Below are 17060 nucleotides of genomic sequence, written 5' to 3'. Positions count from 1 at the left end.
AGCGAGGTCTACAAGGAATCGTGGGGTCGTCTGACAAGTGGAAGGATGCCATTCACCGTAAACAAATTTTAAATCCTTCAGATAGACACATGAAATAAGAATCTTGACTGGTGGAAAGGCAGAGCTAAACTTGTCGGTTCATCAAGCGTAAAAATGTTCGTCTTGCAATATTAACTCTCCAAACATTACAACGACACAACAGGTAAAACAAGTAAAATGCTGCTTCCTCTTTCGACTCCAAAGTTTTTTCCCTTCACGAACGCAGACAAAAAAAAAAATATACACTTTCTGTTCGAATTGCATTTAAAGGTCGGAGATTTGATAATTAATTCTTCACTTTGCCTTAAGATACCACCAGCTGATGTCTTTCTTGATCATGTACTATGAATCAGGGAAAGCGGCGATAATGCTTATCTGAATATTCAAATGACATCACAAATTTTCGTAAACAGTACAGAGAAAGAGAAGAAATTCGCCGATACATGATACATAATGATAACTGCGGTGCCTCGTATGAAATATCTCGGTGGAAGTGCCATGCATCACGAGGGATCTCTTCTCTTTTATCCCGGAGAATGTGTTGTGATGGAAGATTTATGTGAGTGAAAATAACTCATTCTGGCCTGACAGGTGTAGACGTTCATCCAACAAATAAATGATATTACACACACACACACACACACACACACACACACACACACACACACACACACACACACACACACACACACACACGAAAAAAACAGCAGAGAAAGTACAAATAGATACACGAGCTGATAGATAATACAGCAGTACAAATCAGCAGATATTATAAGTATATACAAGAAGAATACACACACACACACACGCACACACACACAAGGAAGAGAGAAAGAGAGAAAAACAAAACAGGAAAAATAGAGAAAAATATAAATGCATACGCAGGTGAAATGGGAAGCGGGTATATCACAGAGGATAGAGAAACATCGAACATCAACTCCGGGGAAAGATTATCGGTCGTTTGGAGATTGATAAAGTGCGTACATCACCACGTTGTTGCGGCGCCTCCTCCAATCATCTTTCATTTTTTCATTTGTTTTATGTTTTTTTTTTTTCAGGTAGAATTTATCTTTAAGTTTCTGTTCGTTTTTCCATTGTTTATCTTCTGCTTTCTTGTTTATTGTTATTTTCTTTTTCCTTTTCTGCCATTTCGTTTTCAGTCTTTTTCGAATCAATCCTTGTTTTTTTTTATTTCTTTATTTTTCCTCGTCGTCCTTCTCATCTTCTTTTTCGCCTTCCTCCTCCTCTTCCTCTTCCTCCACCTGTCCCTCCTGCTCCTCTTACTCCTCCATACACTGGTAATAGCGACAGTTTTCATGCCACTCATCACTTATTACGTAAAAAAAAAGCCAAATTAGTTTACATTGACCGTCACTTGTGGTAATGTTACTTTATTGAACTCAGGACTTTTACAAGGTTAATCTCGTCTTTTGTTCTGTCTTGTCCTTATTTTCTCTCTCCTGTATTTTCTCTGATGTTCTTTTCACTAAAATTGCTATTTCTTTTCCTTGTTCATTATAGATTCTCTCTCTCTCTCTCTCTCTCTCTCTCTCTCTCTCTCTCTCTCTCTCTCTCTCTCTCTCTCTCTCTCTCTCTCTCTCTCTCTCTCTCTCTCTCTCTCGAATAAAACAAAAAATATTAATGCTTGCAAGATAAAGACCGGGAGAAAGATGAGGAGGAAGACCAGAAGGAAAGAGAAGGAAGACGAATACGAGGAGGAGGAGGAGAACGAGGAGGAGAAGGAAAAAGCAAGAGGAAGAAGATTAGCAATATGATGACGAAACGGTGATGAAACCTGAAATGCATGGTGACTTCGCTGCATGCCAAGTGGAATAGTCATAAAGGCTGCGGTTATGGGGAGAACATCACTGTTTGCGGCGACTGTTGAGCTAAAGAATCTCTCTGCCCTGTAACCTCTTCCTCCCATTCACCTTCTCTTGTGGCGGGGGGAACACACAGGGAAATGTTTAAGCAATCTACCTTCACTTTTGTTAAGCCGCGAGGAGGGAAGAGGCGGGTGGCTTTGCTAGGAGATGGAGAGGAGGAGGAGGAGGTGGTGCTGGTAGTGGAGGTGGTGGTGGTGGTGGAGGGATTTTATGTACTGGTGTGGGTGTTTTTAGTGGTGACTGTAGTGTGGCCATGAGTCAGAAATCAATGAGAGAGAGAGAGAGAGAGAGAGAGAGAGAGAGAGAGAGAGAGAGAGAGAGAGAGAGAGAGAGAGAGAGAGAGAGAGAGAGAGAGAGAGAGAGACTAGGTAGTTTTTGTAGTCTCCGGGATGGACGATTTGTATTCAGTATATATTTTGTCAACCAGTGACTACTACTACTACTACTAATACTACCCCTAATGTTGCTGTTTCTCTCTCTCTCTCTCTCTCTCTCTCTCTCTCTCTCTCTCTCTCTCTCTCTCTCTCTCTCTCTCTCTCTCTCTGAGGACAAAAAACAGATAACGCATAGATGCTCGCCGCTCCCACGCAGGGCCGGTGCTGCGTGTCGCTTGGTGCAGGAGTACATCTGTGCCTCCCTGTGTACTATTGCGATCCGGCGTGTTTGCATACAGGGGCATACATGCATATTCAGACGCTCGCCAACATACATCATCGCCGAGATGCTGTAAACGTATGCAAATGTATTTCTAGATCTGCGAGGCAATATCATGCGGTGCGGCGACCCTCTGCTGTTGCTGCTGCTGCTTCTGCCTTCCCTTCGCTGATCCCTCACCCACCACCTCGTTAAAACTTCTTATCCTTTCGCTGGCCCTCCACCTGTTCCACCTGCTGCCATCTATTGTGAACGCTCTGCTCCTCACTATCAATGATAAAGTCATGTTTTTATTGCTCTCTATTTTTCATTGAGGTTATCGTTCATTCTTTCGTCACCTAGTGGAGTCTTCGTTTCCTTCCACTGGTCTTCCACCTGCTCCACCTGCCATTCCTCTGAGCTTTCTGGTTTTGTTATCCACTTTAAACTTTTTATCTGGTTCTGATGTTATGTTTCAAGTCAATCTTCTGCTTTTCTTACGTTGAACTCTCTACCTCATCTTTCGTCATATAGTTAAGCTCTCATCGAACATGTCATTTATTTTATTTATTTATTTTTTCCCGTATGATCACGTTATCTCTTATTCATCTCTCATTTTTCTTCGTTAAGCTCACTCATTCGTTATCCTACCACCTGCTCATTTTTGGGTCTTTCCTCTTCCATATATTTTGAAATCTCATCTATCCCGCACTTAATTCCTCTTCGTCAGTATTTTAATCTCCATTGGGTGAATCAGTCATCTGCCTCTGTTTAAGTCTCCTAAATTGCTCGCTTTCCTCCTCCTATTTTTATTCATTTTTTTTTTAGTTTCCTGTTTCTCACTATTTATCTAAAGCCCTTGTTCATGTATTTTCTTTTTAATCTTTTTATTCAAGTGTGTTCCCGATCTCTTTTTTTTCGTTGGATTTGATGAACCTTCCGTCTGCTTCTCAAAACATCCTTTTACTTCTATTTTTACTTAACATAAATTCTCATGTACCCTAAATCTACTTTTCTTTTCGTTCTTCTTTATTTTGAAACCATCACCTGTACCCCCTCAAGAATTTTGTACTTATCCTTATTTCTACATTTGGTTAACTCTAATTAACCTTAACTTCATACGTTTTATCATTCTTCTTTCGTCAAACCATTGTATATACACCATCGCTCCTATCATCCCATCGTCAAGCCCTCACCTCTCCCACTTCTCTTGGCCCTTCACCTGTTCCCTCCTTGTTGACCCGTAGCCGCCGCTCCGCCGCCGCACCTCGTTAACCACCCTTAATTTCCAAGCTACCTTGTTAAGAACCCTCTGACCACTTCCTTATGACCTCTCTTTTGCCTACCTCGTTAATTCAACACTGGACTTGTTGATTACTAGATGAGCAACAGGAAGGAGGAGGAAGGGTGGAAGAAGAAGAGGAGGAGGAAGAGGAAAAGGAGGAGAAGGAAAATATAAATAAAGAAAAGGAAGTTAGTAATGGTGAGGATGAATGCGTGGGAAGAAGAAAGGAAAAAAAATCTTGATGGTTATAGGAAGTAAAAATAAAATAAAGAAAGGAGGGAGGAAGGAAGAAAACAAACGAAAGGCAAGAAAAAACAAAAGAAGAAGAGAGAGGAGGATTATGATGATGAAATAATTATGATGGTGAAGAGGCAGGAGGAGGAGGAAGAGATGTAAGAGGCAAAGGAAGAGAAAGAGAAGAAGAATGAATGAATGAATAAATGATTGATTTTACGGCGCGGCAGAGGAGGAGAAGAACCTAAACGAAGAGGACGGTGAAGAAAGACGACAGGAGAGGAGGAAGAGGAGGAGGAGAAAGAAAAAAAAAAACATAGGCATATCATATTGTTCTGTTAGGTTCTGGTCAGTAATGAATCGTAACTGTGACTTAGGCCGTGCGTATCAAAGAGCATTTAAGGGGGAAGATGGAAGAGAAACAGATGAACGGAGGTGAAGGGAAAGATAGAAGAGATAAGAGAATTGTGTGATTAAAATGAATGACTGAAAAATGATATGTAGGATCTTAAAACAAGAAATAGTATCCTTGTCTTCCTTCCCCTCTTCCTCCTCCTCCTCCACCTCCTCTTCCTTCTTTCTGTTGTTTCTTTTCCTCCTTCGCATTATATCTTCGTTTCGCATGTTTGCTTTATTTTCTCGCTTTTCTTTTCCTGTTTTGGCTGTCCTGTTTTGTTGTTTTGATTCTCCGTATTTTATTTTTTTATATTTTCTGTCAGTCTGTCTGTCTGCCTCTCTCTCTCTCTCTCTCTCTCTCTCTCTCTCTCTCTCTCTCTCTCTCTCTCTCTCTCTCTCTCTCTCTCTCTCTCTCTCTCTCTCTCTCCTGTGCACCCCCTATTCGGAGGTGAGAGTACCTGCTATAATAGGACGCCTCGATCTCTAGATGACGAGCAGGTACTAATGGAGCGATAAGGAGGAGACTACGGAACGCTAGAGACACCTGCCCTCACAACACTGGCCGGCCACACACACACACACACACACACACCAGCCACCCTCAAATTCCATAGTCTAGGGCCCCATTTCCTGAAGGACCTCGTTGGGTGGAAATCATTGCACTCACCTAGAAAATAGCAGAGGTGATTGTTCCTTGCAGATCGTGAGTGGAAGGGAAGAAGACTCACTTGATAATCTGACCCTTAGCCTGGAGTAACCTTGTGCTTCTCGCCGCCTCGCTGTTCCGTCTGGCGAATCATACAAGGCGGGGAAGTGTTTTGCTCTCGGCACGCACGGATTACATGGTGCGGGACAGGCTCAAGTGTTCGAAATTGGATAATGCCAGCACGCGCACCTGTACTTTTGTCATGTGTTTTGTGCCTTGAAAAAAGTGCGTTTGTGTGACTTGAAATACGTATAGTTTGGTGTTCCAGTTTGGTTAACTTTTTTTTTTTTTCATTCCGGGTTATGTTTTACATTTTACAGCTGTGTCCTAAAAAAAAAAAAAAAGAAAATGGGGTTTGAAAGCCTTGAAATATAGAGGTAGAGTTTGGTTATCTAGTTTCTTTATCAGTGTTTTTTTCTTCCTGGTTTTGCTTCACCTTTTACAATAGTAGTATCGTGTGTTCTAAAGAAAGGTGCGTTGTATGTCTTGAAATACAAACATAAATTTTAGTATTCCAGCTTTGTTGTCTTTGTCTTGACGAGTTTTGCGTCATATTTTACAAGCAGCCCTGGAGCGACAGTGCGCCCTTCGGCAGAGAACGTTAAGTGAAGGGAAGAAATGAAATAATGCTAAGATGCAATGAAAACATTTCTTGTGAACGCTGCTCATTACTCATGGCAGTCAGTGCTTGATATACTAACCAAGTGGGGAAGGAAATGGGGTGCTGAGAAGCGTTGTCTTGAGGATGAAATTATTGCGTTGTAAGAAGAGTTTAATCATTGCTCTGCTCTCTGGTATGTAAGAGCTGCCTTCACGGTATGAATAATGACAGGCCCCGTGTGTGTGTGTGTGTGTGTGTGCAAGGATAGTGTTCCTGTGCACACTACCATGACCTTGTGTATCTCTGTGAACATGTTGTATGCGTATATGGGTTGGTTTCTTGTGTGTGTGTAACTCTGTACCTTTAACTATTTTAGACTGTTCATCTTATGTGTGTGTGTGTGTGTGTGTGTGTGTGTGTGTGTGTGTGTATGCACTGAGCGAGGCGCACGACTGCTTGGCTAATGAGAGGCAGACACCGTGTTAAGAGGCATTGTGTGGAAGGTCGCCCCTCTCACCTCTGACAAATTGTTATTACCACCGCCACCACCGCCACCGCCGCCATTCCCACCACCACTACCACTACAACAACCATCTGCCGACAATTCCACCACCATCACCACCGCTAGTACCACAAGCGCCGCCACCCCCACTACCACTATCACTGTTCCTTGTCATCACCACTATCACCACTGCTACGACCTTCATTATTCGTGCCACCGCCGCCATCACCACCACCATCAACACCAGTAATACCACCCAAACCCACTTTCATCGTGGCCGTACCCTCCACGACCACCAGAATCATAATCACACACTCGTACATCCTTAACCACCACTATCACTTTTTTTTTTCTTTTACCACCGCTAGAATTAATACCATCGCCACTCTCCAGCCATCACCATTACCACCACCATCATCATTACCACTAACAGTAACATTACCACTCGTACCGCCATCACCATTACACTCACGAACGTAAACCAGCGCTAACCCTTCTCTTCCCCTCTTCTTCTTCGTCTCCCTCCCTTCCTTTCCTCCCTCCTCGCCCTCCCTCCCTCAAATTTTTTTTCTCCCTCGCGGTACGCTTTCACTTTCATTTACTGTTATGGCCATTAAATTTGATTACCGAAACGGCCCTGCCATTAAACAAGCAAAGCCCATAACGACATCAGGAGCATCATCAGTATCATCTGCAGGACCACCTCGATGAACAACAACAGCACAACAACGACACCAACAACAGCAACAACAACAACAACAACAACAACAACAACAACAACAACAACAACAACAACAATAACAAAATAAAGGGAGGAGTACGAGAAGGAGAAGGAGTAATAGTAGTAGCAGCAATAACAGCGGCAGTATTAGTACCGCTTTTACTAAATACTGCTATACTGCTATTACTACTACTACTACTACTACTACTACGTGACTAACACTGTAATAGTATACCCCACCACCACTATCAACAATATACACAACAGCAGCCATAACAAGCAAGGCGCCAACAGAACACCCGCGCTGTCTGGCCAAGCAATTACCGTGATAATGAGTGGCCATCGTGGATTAAATTTTCCGGCGTGACCCCGGTTACTGCAATAAGCGATATGGTAAGGAACGCCAATAAAAGCACCACATAAACTCCGCCAAAACAAAGACGACAACAAATTACACCTCCATATTTGTTCGTAGTGTGGAGGGAGGAAGTGTTATGTTGGCTACTTGACTTCGCATATCCCACTCCACTGAGATTGGCTGGCTAGGGTGGTGAGGAGGATAAGGTTGTTGTTGTTGTTGTTGTTGTTGTTAGTGGTAGTGGTGGTGGTGGTGGTGGTGGTGGGTGAGTTAATGAGTGAGTGAGAGTGTTTAAAGGTTTAAGATGAGTGATAGGAGGTTGTGATAATGAGTTCATGATGAATAGTCGAGATTGTGGTAATGAATGTATGATAAATATTGGAATGACAATGATAATCAGAATCACTTTATTTCCTCTGTACATCATTCAGAGCATCTAATATACGTATATGAAGCTAAGACTAATAATATACATAGATAACATTTAGTTTATTTACGTATCAGAAGTAACTTAATGTGACGACACTAAAATTTCTTGAGATAATTCACTTGTGGTGTTGAGAGGGTGAGGAGTGATCGAGATGTGGTGGTGAATGAGTGAAAAGTGCTCGAGGCGGTGAGTGAGTGATGAGTGATCGATGTTGTGGTTGTGAGGGGGTGAGTGAAGAGTGCCGAGTATTGAAAACTGTGGGATATGTGCGTCAGAGTCGTGAAGTCCTAAGGGCGTTCGGAAGAGCATCTTTTAAGTGTTATGGGGGTTGGAATGGCAGGGTCGTGTCGTGGCATGGGAGCGTTGTTGGGGTTCACGGAGAGAGTGTGCCGAGGGTCGAGGGTTGAGGGGTGGGGTGCTGAGAACCTGCGGCCGGTGGTGAGGTCGCGGGGTGTAGGTGTTGGCTGAGGCAGTAAGGGCGAGGGTGTTGGAATCCCGGTGTAGGGGTGTCGGCGGTCCCTGAAGTGTGGGAGTTGGAGAGGTTCGCGGGAGGCATCAGGGTCGTGGGGGAGTTGAGGGGGGTTACAGGGGTCATGAGATGGAGGGCGGAGGGGGTAACACTCTCCCCACACACCTTAACTAATTGCCGTGGGATTTACGGGGCTGATTTGCATGCAGACGAGGCTCTTTAGCAAAATAAACTGATTTTTCACGGCGCCGCGTGCTGGAGCCCCGCCGCTGCTCCTCTCCAGCTAAAAATTTGCATCGCAATTGCCGCCAGCACTGTCATGACTCACCTGCGCGTGACGCTTTTCCCTCTGCCCAGTTGCTGGTGATGTAACTACCGTGACGTCGCTAAGGATGGTGACGTAACACCCATGAGTGACGAAACAGGCCAAGCACCAAGATCGCAGTATCGCCAGTGACACCAAACAGACGCGCATCCTTGGGAGAGGGAATCACGTTTTAAGTGCGGGGAAGACAACGAGGAAACAGGTGTCGCTGCCAGAGAGAGCGTGACGCAACGTAATCCAGGTGCTGAGCGAGTAAGAAGCATGACATTGATGATTATCGAGTGTGGCTGCCGGGCGGGGAGGGTGCGGGAACCTGGCAGGGCGTGACGTTACTCTGCATGTATTAGTGGCGTCAGGTGGGTGTCACCCCGCGCAGCGCCCGATACCCCCAAGGCTTGAGGGGGAGCGGGGCTTGCTGCTTTCTTCATCACTGGTTTATTCCTTCGTCCTTGTTTCCACTCTCTCTCTCTCTCTCTCTCTCTCTCTCTCTCTCTCTCTCTCTCTCTCTTATAATGACGTTCGTTCTTTTGTGTTTTCTCTTGTATTCATCTGCATGTTTTCTTAATTTCCACCTCCTCCCTCATTAGTTTTCTAACTTCATCTTTCTTTATTTGCATTTTCCCTCTACTTCGTCGTACTTTTTACTTATATTTTGTGTAATTTTCACTTCACCATCCTCTCGCTCTTCCTCTCCTATCTTTCTTACCTCTTTGCTTTCCTCTTTTTACCTTACCGCTCCTCCTCCTCCTCCTCCTCCCCCTCCTCCTTCTCCTCCTCATCTTCTTCTTTTTCCACAGGGCACTCTTCCTCTTCGTCACTTAAACACTTTAAAATTCATTAAGTGAAGGAAACGCGGGGCCCTCCCTGAGCGAACCGCCGTAAATTTTCGCGAATGCCACAAAACGCGAATACCATTATGACTCCGCTCGAGAGAAGAAAGAAGAAAAAGACAAGAAGAAAAAAAAAAATAAATAAAAACAAGGCTTGGAACTCGCCTATTCTTGCTGCGAGTTGGTCAGAAATTTATCAACGGTGATGGATCTTCTCCCTTAACCCCACGTGCATCAATTAAAACAAAAGAGCATCACATGAATACAGGCTGAGATAGGTTTGGATCGCGCCGTACGATTAGCACACCCGGGACGGAGTGGACTGTACATAAGCGGCGGTGAGAATAGCATCCTAGATCCTTCCTACCCACCTCGGCCTCGCACCAGACACCTTATTTGTCACCTCTCGCTATCAGTTATCTGTTTACTCATGTATTTATGCATGCGCTCTACCTTTTATCTAGGGCTGACACCATTATTGTTATCATTATTGCTATTACTATTATTATTATTATTCATTTATTTATTTATTTATTCATTTATTCATTTATTTATTTTTTTGGCTTGTTTACCTTAGGCGTATCATTATCTCTTTTCTTTTCCCCTCACGTTCGCCGCCCTCACCACCCTCGCCACCCTCAGCCCGCACCATCAGACGGCATCTTAAGTTGTAATCCAGCGTGATGTATTGTGATGAATGGCCCGCAGGAGGAAGGAAGAGGAGGCAGCGGAGGAGCAGTGCGGGGAGGGAGGAAGAAATTCTCAGCGTCGGAGGAGAATGAGAATTGCAACAAAATAAGAGAGAGAGAGAGAGAGAGAGAGAGAGAGAGAGAGAGAGAGAGAGAGAGAGAGAGAGAGAGAGAGAGAGAGAGAGAGAGAGAGAGAGAGAGAGAGAGAGAGAGAGAGAGAGAGAGTGTGAGAGAGAGAGAGAGAAGGGGGTGGTGGAGGGCATGAGGAGGCGAGTAATAAGAAGAATGACAGACTCAGAGAATCATTTCCCGTCACGTCCGTAACACTTGAGATACCAGCGACCCACCGTCCCTCGCTGCACGGCTGGCTTCCTCTCCGCTACACTACAGCGCCTCAACTTTACGCCAGACGTGGAGTAACACTGTATCCTCCCGAGGCTGACGGTGTTATTCATATGTTAATAGTCAGCTCAGAAACTGACACCAAAAGACTCTGTTGTTCCGCCCGAGACCTGACATGTTCCCTCCGTGGGCAAACAAAGGCTGGAAAAGTCGCCGGGGAAGGAAAGTTGGCCCGAGGAATTTCTTTCTGGCTTCATGCATCTTTAGTGCTCCCTTTGGGCTGTCATAAGATGAAGCAAGACAGGGAAAAAAGCGTATGGCGCGAGGTGTGTGATGTGCTGAGAGGGCCGCGCTGTTGACACAAGATTGCGGGCGTTGAGCGACCTTCGGCCCGAGGCTGGCGAGGAGCAGCGAGGCGCCAGTGACTGTGTGATAGGATTGACGCACTGTGACGGGGAAAAACTTTTTTTTTTTTTCCAGTAAACAAAACAAATCTCATCCTTTGTAAAATGTTTTCTTATAGCCTCGCTTTTCCTTACCCCTTCACATTCATTCAAGGGTAATGTAATTATTAGATCAGATTGCGTGAACAACAGGAATGTTTTCTTCGGGATGGAGACTGCAAAACTTTGTAAATGGGCGTTTACACACAGACACACACACACACACACACACACACACACACACACACACACACACACACACACACACACACACACACACACACACAAAGTGTTTTATCATTTACGTGAGTATGTGTGGGCATGTATAGTATGTACAATACTATAATATTAAAAGTTTTATAAAAAAATATGTTCTTAATTTAGCTGTGAATTACGTGTTTTGGTTATCACTTTCTTTTCATAGAAATATGTATACTTCTTTGCAGTACCATGAAGAGCCGCAATGGAGATGACGAGAAGCGTGAGAAGTGGCTCGATTTGGAGTTACCGCAGTGCAGTGCTCCACGGAGTAGTCTGCGGCCGTCGGCAGGGTGAGCATTAGTGTGTTCCATGTGCATGTCCAGCGAACCGTTGATCAGTGACGTAACTTTTAGCGTCACCATTGTCCTACACGCCAACACTGCGGCGGTCGTGATGTGATGACTTCATGTTGCGTGGTGTTTACTTTTCTGAATAGGTGTTGTTAGAATGGGAACACTGTCTTTAGTCAGCAGTCCTTAGAATAGGCTTGGTGACCACACTGTTGTTTAACGATATATTTCTGTATTACACTATGTTTTCGCTTTGTCACTGATGTCTCTATCTTACCGGGAGACAGTACAAAAATATTTAAAATCGACGCATCACTTTCTCTTCCATTAAGCCCGTAAGATTACTATGAGAAACCCTTTTATTTTTCTATTTCATCGTGATGTGTGTGTGTGTGTGTGTGTGTGTGTGTGTGTGTGTGTGTGTGTGTGTGTGTGTGTGTGTGTGTGTGTGTGTGTGTGTGTGTGTGTGTTAATGTATGTACGTGTGTATGTTTCTGGCAAAGCAACATACACAAGGGAGAGTAATGGCTTACAGAAAGAAGTATTAATAATAGGATCACTTGACTTAGCAGAACACATCACCGTGACAACGTGTCCCTGAAAATTCCTTCGAGTACTCCTGGGGTTGTGTGGCCAATATGTGACTATATGTCTGTGCCCTACATACATCTGAGGCATAAAAGTACTGAACAATAACAAATTATACCTGTGATTGCACTTAGGTTCAGGACCGTGATGTACAATACTGTGCTCAGTATTACACAATTACAGATCACTAGTAAACGTGTTTCTGGTCTGTAATGTGTCCAGTGTGTAGGGGCAGGTATATGAGCGACGCTCGGCACAGTAAGACAAACACGCTAAAAAGAGCGCGCGAATAAATGAACCAGAGTGAGTGAAAGAAACACCGACATTGACTTATCTTCCCCTAATTCTCATTCACCGTGAAAAATGAAGCACACGCATCACGTCACCACAGAATGGACGGAATGTCTGACGCTAACTGGCGATGTAAATCAGGTGGCGAGTCGTTTGTCGTCGGCACCTTTGAGTGGAGGGAGTAGCGGAGCGTCGATGCCATATGGAGTGCGTCCCTGCGGGCTGTCTCCACACCCACTGACGAGGCGGTAAACATTCCCTCATCAATTTCCATTAAAAAAGCTGAATATATAGCAGCATATCCATTTTGAATGCTCATGCAGCGGAGACTGTCTTTCAGTATTAAATTCACTGCAGGTTTTTTTAATGTGTTTAATCATAGTTATTATCTCGTCATGCCTGTTTAGCCCCAAGCCTAGCGTTTAAAAGGCGCAAAAAGTGTACCTTTCTTGTTTTTTTCCTGCTTAGTGAGATGGTATGAAGACAGTGCTAAATTGACGGCAACTTTTTTTTGCAGCATTCTCTTAATAATATATGCAAGAATAACGAACTTGCTTCACTTTGAGGTATGACGAAGCGGAATCTCGAATTTGGGTTTAAGAGGAGAAAAATTAAGCTGTATGTACAATCGAAAGCTGTAAGTAGTTTTTCCCTTATAGCTTCAGCAGGCGATGTATTAGGAGAGCATTAGTGTATGGATGCTGTGAAAAATTCTAACTGTATAACACCATCCAGCTACATTTTCAGATTTTTTCTGCTTTCCAGTAGGCATGTGAAAATATTATTGTATTGACTGTATTAATACTACGAAATTATTAATACCATTCCTGTTATCTATATATCTAACTATTGGCTTAGACAGATGAACGACAAAAGTAGCGGGTAACTAAGCTTTTTACTTCCACTTTTTTTTTTTCCTAGCCAGTTTCTATGACACCTAAGAAAAATCAATAAAAGCAGATTACTGTGTACGTACAAAGTTAAATTCAGCCACAGCGCTGTTCGAAAAAAAATCCACTTCATACGGAAATATATTCTCTCTCTCTCTCTCTCTCTCTCTCTCTCTCTCTCTCTCTCTCTCTCTCTCTCTCTCTCTCTCTCTCTCTCTCTCTCTCTCTCTCTCTCTCTAACATTATGCATTACCTCAACCTGAAATCCTCCTTAGATGAAAAAGGTGAAACAAGGGGGATTTTGCGGGAGATTACTCCGTTATCTTGCCTCATCCCCGCCTGTCCCTCCACCCCCGTGTAATTGGGGTTCCGTGTAATCCCTTTCGAGGAGGTGCAACAGATTAACCTCAGAGTCCTGGTGGCGAGGCGGAGGTAAGTGTGGCGAAGATTATTCATAGTGTGTGTGTATGTGTGTGTGTGTGTGTGTGTGTGTGTGTGTGTGTTTCATATGCTAAGATGTGCATTATTATTTTATTAACTTCTTCTCTCTGTTTGTTTTTGTGGTTTTGTCTGTTTAGTTACTTGTGTACGTAAAGTAAGAGTAGTATTTCATTAACTCTCTATCACTAATGTTTTTAAATCCGGCAATTATTTCCTATTTCGCTCACGTGGTGGAAGCAGCAACCAACAGGAATGGTCAAATTAAAACGTACGCACACTGAAGCACTTCCACCCTGACTGGCAACAAGTAATCTCTGTCACAGAAATAATAATATATACACCGCAAGACTATCCATCTGTCTATATTCCTGATGTCTTGTCGCCTTTGTGTTGGAGGCGACGGGAGGGGAAGAGGCAGGGAGAGAAAGCCAGAATGCAGAAAGGTTTCCGATGTGTTAGTTTACACACACACACACACACACACACACACACACACACACACACACACACACACACACACACACACACACACACACACACAGTCCTTCCTTGTTTCCATCAATCCTCACACGACACTTTTTTGTATTCTCGTCTCACGTTTTCTTTCTCAATATTTTTCTCACCCTTTTACCAGTTCCTTTCTAACCGGAGTGTCATAAACATTTTCTCAGCTGACACACCTTACTCTTCGGTTTCGTAATATTCGTGTGTTCCGTCAGCCTCGCTCAAACACTCGCCGACACTTCCCGCTGTAGTTTATCAGTTTTCGTGTACTCCTAAGCGTCGACTGCCTTTTTGAAGCTTACTTTAGTTCATTCACAAGAAAATTATTAAAAAGGTGTGCGAGGAGGAGGAGCAGGAGGAAGATGAGGATAAGGATAAGGAGTAGGAGGTAAAGAATCACTGATCATCTAAAGAAGGAGAGATAAAGCGAGGAAAAAGGAAGGAAGAAGAGATGATACACTCTGTCCTGTTGAAAATGTGATGAAAAAGTTAAAATGAAACACGAAAGGTATGCGGGGATGAATGGAGGAGAAAAAAAAAATCAATGTTAAGGGAAGGAAACGAGAGGTGACAGAGGAAACAAGATTTACTTAGGAGAAGGATGAATTGCAACAGGAGGAGAAGGGACATGCAGAGAGAGGAAAATACGATATAAAAACTCAAGAATTGGAGAAAAAAAAGCTAAATATGAGAAAAGGAAAGAAAAAAATAAGGATCCTAGACGAGAGAGAGAGAGAGAGAGAGAGAGAGAGAGAGAGAGAGAGAGAGAGAGAGAGAGAGAGAGAGAGAGAGAGAGAGAGAGAGACTTAAAATACGAGTGAGATAGAAAGTGTCCAAATGAAAGAAAACAGCTGAGGATGGATGGGAATGGATGGGCAGCAGACAGTGACAGGCCAGGGGCGGGCGGGAGGCGGGAAGGGGACGCGAGAGAAGCAGACGTGTTGTGTGCAGGAAACAGAAAAGGATCAAGGCGAATGTCTTGTGTGCGGACAGGAATGCGAGGAGAAAAGATGTAGGTGATCTGATTGAATGATTTATTGGGTCGGGCACGGTGCTGCTGTTGTTGTTATTGTTGTTGTTGTTGTTGTATTATTGTTAGTGGTAATAGTAGTAGCAGTAGTAGTAGTGGTAGTAGTAGTAGTAGTAGTAGTAGGAGTAGTAGTAGTAGTAGTAGCAGTAGTAGTACTTAGTAATAGTAGTAGTAGTGGCAGAAGCAGCAGTAGCAGCAGCAGCAGCAGCAGCAGCAGCAGCAGCAGTAGTAGTAGTAGTAGTAGTAGTAGTAGTAGTAGTAGTAGTAATAGTAGTAGTAGTAGAAGTAAAACTAATGCTAGTGTTTGTTGTTGTTGTTGAAACAGCGGCAACAGTAGCAGCAACATTGGTGGTGATGATGATATCAGCAGCAGATTTGACAGCAGCTGTAAAAAAAAAAAAAGAAATAACAACAGCAGCAGCAGCAGCGGCAGCAACAGCAGTGGTAGCGACACAGGCTGTGGTAGTCGTGGTAGTGGTGAGGGGGTAGGCGAGGCCCGGCAGGTGAAGGCAGGAGGGCGGCGCGACGTGGGGTCGTGGGAATAGCGGGAGGCAGTGCGGCGCTCCTCGCTAGGTATTGAAAGGCTTTTGTGTCTTTACGAAGATAAACTACCTCGGAAGGGAGGAGAAAGAAGCCTCCTCGAGCCTCAATGAGGAAAACTTAGAATCGATCGATAGATAGATGGACAGATAGGAAGGAGAGAAGATGAGATCATCATTTTCCTTGTTTTTAAAAGAGGATGGCAAGAAGGAAAACGATGAGGGAAAAGATGGTTTATGTTGTTTGATCGTCGGATCGTGTCATTGTGGAACATTAATGAACTTGACAATGTTGTTGCCTGCATCCCCCAGGCCTCCCATCCTGCCCCTACCCCGCATCCTCAAACACTGAAACCACACACAGGGTCACGCGTTAAGAGGCAAACTAAAGTCAAAGATATCAAGATATTATGTACCTCCCAGAGAGAGAGAGAGAGAGAGAGAGAGAGAGAGAGAGAGAGAGAGAGAGAGAGAGAGAGAGAGAGAGAGAGAGAGAGAGAGAGAGAGAGATGAAGAAACACAAAGGATGAACAAACAACAGCAGTCATGTTGGATTCTGCAAGTCCGTACTGGATAAGTTATATTATTTGATCTTATGTAAGTGATGTAGAATAGTGAAGGCAAAAGGCAAAAAAAAAAAAAATAGACAACAGGCAGACAGACAGACAGGCAGGCAGGCAGGCAGGCAGGCAGGCAGGCAGGCAGGCAGACAGAGATAGGGACAAAGAGAGAGAGAGACATGCAGGCAGGCAGAAAGACAGGGGGAACATTTTCCAGTGTTATTTAAGGTTGGCTTTGTGATGCATAAACACTGAAACACCCAAAGCCTTGCGAGACTAGATGAGGCAGACGTGGGCAGCGTTTCGACACAGCACTCTACCGTCACCAGCCAGCCAACCTTCACTGAGAAATTTCACAATGCCGGATTTTCTTGGACTGTTTGTTCATTTGGACGAGGCGAGCGGAACTAACAGCTGTATAGCATTAAGAAAAGAGAGATAAAAAAGATAAATAATTACGGCAGAATCAAGGATAAGGTTAAGCACTTTGAACATTAAATCAATCTATTTACACGCGACAAAAGAGCATTATGGTGCTTCTTTAGGACTCGGTGAAGTAGACGGAGAAAGCGGTACTTTGATCCCTCATAGCGAGACGCTGACGGGTGGACAGATATACGGCGACATATGGGACGGCTGAAAGAGGGATGGAGGGAAGAGAAGGGCAGAAAGGGAGGAACAGAAACGGGCAGGAGAAAGGAAGATAAGGGCTAAGGGACAGCAGAGGGAGAGAGAGGAAGCTACTAGGAGAGTAATGGAGAGGTTTTTATCGCGACG

At 44.0% G+C, this 17060-nt stretch overlaps 1 long non-coding RNA gene across 1 annotated transcript in view; it reads left to right on the top strand.

Moving 5' to 3' along the window:
- The window catches only part of LOC135107996 (uncharacterized), a 145078-nt gene that overhangs the window by 67319 nt on the left and 60699 nt on the right, over positions 1-17060 (top strand). Inside the window, exon 3 of the long non-coding RNA XR_010272095.1 lies at positions 11336-11440. This is a non-coding gene — a long non-coding RNA (uncharacterized LOC135107996). The remainder of the gene's footprint in view (positions 1-11335; positions 11441-17060) is intronic.

Source organism: Scylla paramamosain, chromosome 2 (genome assembly GCF_035594125.1).
Source record: "Scylla paramamosain isolate STU-SP2022 chromosome 2, ASM3559412v1, whole genome shotgun sequence".
Classification (NCBI taxonomy): Eukaryota; Metazoa; Arthropoda; class Malacostraca; order Decapoda; family Portunidae; genus Scylla; species Scylla paramamosain.
The sequence above is the reverse complement of the archived record's forward strand: the minus strand, read 5'-3'. Positions and strand labels throughout refer to the sequence as shown.